The following is a 6418-nucleotide window of genomic DNA, read 5'->3' as shown; positions in this document are numbered from 1 at the left end:
ATCAGGTTTGTATGAATTTGTGTGTTTGTACCTGAGCAGCTCCAGTCTGTGGCTATAAAACTGAGACAGAGGGAGACATATGCATGTAAAACTTATTTTAACGACTACAGGTCAAAGGCTATGTGGATTCATAAAATCAGTTATGGCTACTGTGTGTGTGTGTGTGTGTGTGTGTGTGTGTGTGTGTGTGTAGATGATGGATTACAGCATCTGGCTAAAAAGGGCAGGAGGTTCAACATCTGATCATTGCAGCCACAGATTAACTGACACTGCCCACTTTGCTTCCTTTTAATACTACGATGATAATTACTAGTAGTACTACCACTACAAATAGTACATACATATTGTACACATACAGCTATTACAGTATCATTTTGGTGTGTACTACTGCAGCTACTGTTACCAGCACTGATACTTTTCTACAGTAGTACTCCTACTGGTGTCATGTGATCCACGTATTGCTGCAAACTCAGTAAACGTAGAAATACCAAGGATGAAGTAATGCAAATACCCAAGTAAAGTACAAATACCTCAGAATTGTACTTAAATGCAGTACTTTAGTAAATATTACTGCTGCTGCTCACACAGTGAATATTCCATCTGCTAATATTCGGTATTAAATATAGTAAGTGGCCAAAGTCGCTCAGGAAGCAGCTCATCGTCCGTCACACATCCCCGCTGCCTGTCCGTCACAGCTGTCGGGCCAGAGGCTGCACATGCACCTGCCCTGAGCTGTCAGTCAGTGTAACCTCTGACCCCACATGTGTCAACCATCATCAGCGCTCCAGTCCTCTTGTCAACAAGAAACACAACAAGAGACAAACTTTCACACCTTCTCTCCCCCGTCTTGTCGCGACTTTTTCAGCATGACAGCGACATTCCACTGTTTCCTGTTCTGTAACTGCAGCTACTTCCGATCAGGACTCGCTATTAAAAACTATTAAAACGATATTAAACAGTTTATATGATACATCAAGGAGTTAAGCAGCGCCTAACAAACGTTTCATCAGTTTCACCAAAAACATATTTTCCCTTTAACAAGTTCTTTTCTCGCCAATGTCACCGTGTCCCCAAATCTCAGTAATCAACTCAGTGAGTCCAGTGTTTTCATTGCAGACAGGAATGATGAACAACCCTGTGAGAGTAACCTTTAATAAACTGGAACCATCCTTTACTGCTTTAGGCTCATTCAGTTTGCAATAGGCCCAAAGAGACAGTAATATATTATAAATGTACCTTATATTATTTAGAAGCCTTTATCTGTTGTTCATCTTTAACCGTGGAGATTGTTGAACTGCAGAGTGAAGGAGTTTATCAAAGCTGAAAAACCTGTGTTCACCACAGATTTACCTGCATGTGACTTGCAAACAGAAACCACAGGTCAACAGAAAGACTAACGCTCCCCAAAATCTTTTTATGCTGGTAGTTCTTGCTGTTTTTATTAAATGCTCCACAAAAAGATTTTTCACTCCTCTGAACTGTGAATCACCTCATCACCAGGCACAGTGTGGCAGCAGCCTGCCAGGTAGCTCCTGACGCTCATGTTTAAAAGTCGACCAGAGAGGAGCAGCATGAATTTGGCCTGAGCTGTTGGCACGAACACACACAGAGAAATGGGTTCTGGGATTGCAGCTTAATGAATGAATGGACATCCACACGTACACAGACAGACACACATACAGACGTAATACGATGGGCTGGGATAAATGTCAGTGTTGCCAGATATTTTCAATGGAAAGTGACTGAGGTCTGGTTAAAAAGTCATCAGCCGCACACCAGTCATCACATAACTGTAGATTTTGGCAGAATTCAAGTCGAAATAAATGACGGCAAGCTAAACTTAACAGATTCTAACTGGCTTTATCATTAGCTAAACCCTGTGTGCTCCGTAAACAAAAGTCGAAGTCATGTTATTTATAATAAAAACAAAGGAGAAAGAAATTCCCAGAGAGGCAGGGGGATCACTGACAGCTCATTAAGCATCACATCACATTCATATTCACGCTTCTGAGCAGACACACTGCTCGAAAAGAAGAGTATTCAAGTGAGAGGAGTCGATAAAAGGGTCAATCAAATGTTTTAATGAGAAGGTGTCATGTTTTTAACAACGCCTGGTTTCTGGTTTCTTCACTCACAGGTCCTACAGTGACGCAATACACAGTCCTACCAATGGTGTCACACCTCCATCCCTTAATTAGAAACCTACCCATCGGGTCCACAGGACAGTAAATTCACAGTGTGATCAATCAAACTACATCTAGTCGCCCACACACACACACACACACACACTCATCTCACTAAACAAACCCACTCAGCGTCCTGTGGCTTCATCAACATGTTTGGACCAAATACCTTTTCAAGATGAAAGGTTCACACAACAACAACAGCCCATTGCAGAGTAACAGGCAAAAGGGCTTCTGTGCATCACCACAGAGACAGACTGTACATTATTTTGTGTTGAAGACTGAATTTCCAGCTCCCCACGGCCTCCTGGTGGTGACAGCTGGGCACAGCAAGAGGGCAGAAGAGCAGCCACAGAGAAGTAACACTAACTCAAGTAAAAACATACAGATAAATAGGTGGCTGGACGGAAAGATAAATACCTTGTCACACTATCTCGTCTGGTCCTGAATAAGCTCATCTGTCAGTGTCGACTGTAAACACACACACGCGCACACACACACAAACACACACACGCGCACACACACGCACGCACACACACACACACACACGCACGCACACACACACGCACGCACACACGCACGCACGCACACACACACACACAGACAGAGAAAGACCAGAGGGAGCAGACTCCAGCATCATCTGCCTGTGCTGCAGGCCTACCAAGCAAGGAAATGTTTGTCTTCTCTGGTATCTGCTGAACTTCTGTGGAAAAACATGGGACTGGAAGTCCAGAATCCAAAATATCCCTGGTATGATGTTTCCAGAGCAACCACTGGATAACACAACTATATCTTAGAAACTAACATATAACAAACCCACCCTGTGTATCTGTGATGAATACGGGGGGAAATAAACACTTTGACATGTGACAGAGTGCTCTCTGCTGTTACACTGAGCACCAGGTTCATTCAATATGTTTGTCACATTAATGATTCTTAGATTTACTTCATACAAAACCTTTACAGTCCTTCAGACAAACATTACGGACCAGCACCACACTATTGTTCATGGTCATGTGCAGCTGGGCTGTCAAAGTCCCTCCGGCTGGAGGCCGATACACAGGTATAATAATAATAATTGCTCTACAACACGTCATCAAACCACATGCAAACTAATGGCCAGTCCCTCAAAGGTGGTGAAAGAAACTGGCTGAGTTTGGGGCTGGAGCATTGATGTGTCTGCAGGAACAGATACACTATTGAATCCCAGCTGTGTGCACAGGCTCCATAAGGCTCACATTTCATTTGGGGTACACGCTTGTGAACATGATCTGAAATATTTTTTTTGCTCCTAGTCTATTATGTGTTTTACACGAGCACAGTGATTGTGCGTCGGCTTCTCAGCAATGCAAAAACACAGGTGAGTTAGACAGAACAAAGGGCTTAAACACCTGAGGCCTGAAGCTGCTGCTCTGCAGCTTTTGCTATTAGGGCTGCAAAGCTGCAAACCTCATTATTTCAATTATGTTAGCAAACATGTCAGCAAACATTGTCCTGGTCACAAATCTTCAATGAAAATATCTGTTTTAATAAAGCAACATTAGGGGCCAGACACCCGACACTGTTGCCTGCAAATTATATGCAACTAAGTTCCAGCAGCAATTGTTTACAAGCAACCCAATTGTGGACAGATCACTCATTTCCATATTTAACTGTTTGCAAATATGTTCACACAGAACATGTCACTAAAATATTCACCCTGAACCCGCCATTACATTTCCTAAACATATTTGCTGTTGAAGCTTCTCGGAGAAATTGTTGCAAAACATATCAGCAATTACACAATTATAGCAAGTGTGCTATAAAAGTGCTACTGTACATTATTTTGTAAACACGTTGATGTGTCATTAAAGGTCCATATTTTACTTACACACCATGCAAAGTCTTTTTCCCATAAATACTATGTACAGCACAGCCTTGACACAACACTATGGTACGTTCCCATCAGCCTCGTCTGTTTCTGTTTGCCAGACACGTAATTAGCAGGTGGAGAACCCATAAAGCATCGGAACAACAGGCCACAGGTGTGCTGAGACACAGGTATGCTGCAGAACCTGACCCTGCTTCAACCTTTCATTTAAAAGTTCACAATGACATACAGCAGAGCTATGAAGTCTAACATATTAAAGATATGTATATAATACATGAATGAGAGCTGCAGATTAAGCAGCGTGGTATCTCTGAGCCAACAGCTCCCAACAAAACAACATTATCTTTACTGCATCTGGGTCAGTGAGATGTTTGTGTGTTTTCAGCAGTTTTGACAGAACAACAGCAACACCTGGCTGCTTTTCAAGGGTCATGTTTACATTTTAGTGGTTCTGCTGACACTGATATACAGTGGGACTCACAACGAGGGCAGATATAAAATAAGCTTCATAACTTAGATGAGAAATAATGATGTGGGGGCTGCACTCTAGGTCTAAGACTGCAGCTCTTTGGCAGGTTGTAAAACAAAATCCAGTTTCTCAGATAGAAAATAGCAGAACAAGGAAAGTACAACTGATTTTTAAGAGACAAAATAACTGAAAATCACACACTATTTAACTAATAACCCAACCTAACAGTAGCAGGTGCCAGCATGTCATTTCTTTTTGTCTTTCCATGTAGTAAACATAAGCAAAACAACTCTCTGTGGTAAATTGTTGAGTCAACATTGCAGTGCCGCTTCCCATGGACTCTGATTAGATCACCATGTCTCCTATCAGGCTCAGCACTGTTTGGGTTTGGGCTGAAATCCTTTGCTGGCTGCTTACACTGTAAACAGTTTTGTTTAGTGACAGAGTGTAAGTATGTGTCACCGCTGACATCGAAGCCTTATTCTAACAGACAACGAAGAGGAACCGTCTTCACATGTGGAGCTGCTTGAAACGATTTAGAGGAAATTTGTTCTAAAGGAAGCAGCTGAGTTGCACATCTCACTCTGTTTATACATATATATACACCATATACCATATATATATATATATATATATATACAGTGGGTACGGAAAGTATTCAGACCCCTTTAAATTTTTCACTCTTTGTGTCATTGCAGCCATTTGCCAAAATCAAAAAAGTTCATTTTATTTCTCATTAATGTACACTCAGCACCCCATCTTGACAGAAAAAAACAGAAATGTAGAAATTTTTGCAAATTTATTAAAAAAGAAAAACTGAAATATCACATGGTCATAAGTATTCAGACCCTGTGCTCAGTATTGAGTAGAAGCACCTTTTGAGCTAGTACAGCCATGAGTCTTCTTGAGAATGATGCAACAAGTGTTTCACACCTGGATTTGGGGATCCTCTGCCATTCTTCCTTGCAGATCCTCTCCAGTTCTGTCAGGTTGGATGGTGAACGTTGGTGGACAGCCATTTTCAGGTCTCTCCAGAGATGCTCAATTGGGTTTAGGTCAGGGCTCTGGCTGGGCCAGTCAAGAACGGTCACAGAGTTGTTCCGAAGCCACTCCTTTGTTATTTTAGCTGTGTGCTTAGGGTCATTGTCCTGTTGAAAGGTGAACCTTCGGCCCAGTCTGAGGTCCTGAGCACTCTGGAAGAGGTTTTCTTCCAGGATATCTCTGTACTTGGCCGCATTCATCTTTCCTTCAATTGCAACCAGTCGTCCTGTCCCTGCAGCTGAAAAACACCCCCACAACATGATGCTCCCACCACCATTTCATGTGTCTTGCACTGAGGAGAGGCTTCCATCGGCCCACTCTGCCATAAAGCCCCGACTGGTGGAGGGCTGCAGTGATAGTTGATTTTGTGGAACTTTCTCCCATCTCCCTACTGCATCTCTGGAGCTCAGCCACAGTGATCTTTGGGTTCTTCTTTACCTCTCACCAAGGCTCTTCTGCCACGATTGCTCAGTTTGGCTGGACGGCCAGGTCTAGGAAGAGTTCTGGTCGTCCCAAACTTTTTCCATTAGAGGATTATGGAGGCCACTGTGCTCTTAGGAACCTTGAGTGCTGCAGAAATTCTTTTGTAACCTTGGCCAGATCTGTGCCTTGCCACAATTCTGTCTCTGAGCTCCTTGGGCAGTTCCTTCGACCTCATGATTCTCATTTGCTCTGACATGCACTGTGAGCTGTAAGGTCTTATATAGACAGGTGTGTGCCTTTCCTAATCAAGTCCAATCAGTTTAATTAAACACAGCTGGACTCCAATGAAGGAGCAGAACCATCTCAAGGAGGATCAGAAGAAATGGACAGCATGTGAGTTAAATATGAGTGTCACTGCAAAGGGTCTGAATA

The sequence above is a fragment of the Mastacembelus armatus genome, chromosome 10, assembly GCF_900324485.2.
Source record: "Mastacembelus armatus chromosome 10, fMasArm1.2, whole genome shotgun sequence".
Lineage (NCBI taxonomy): Eukaryota > Metazoa > Chordata > Actinopteri > Synbranchiformes > Mastacembelidae > Mastacembelus > Mastacembelus armatus.
This window is presented reverse-complemented; position numbering follows the sequence as displayed.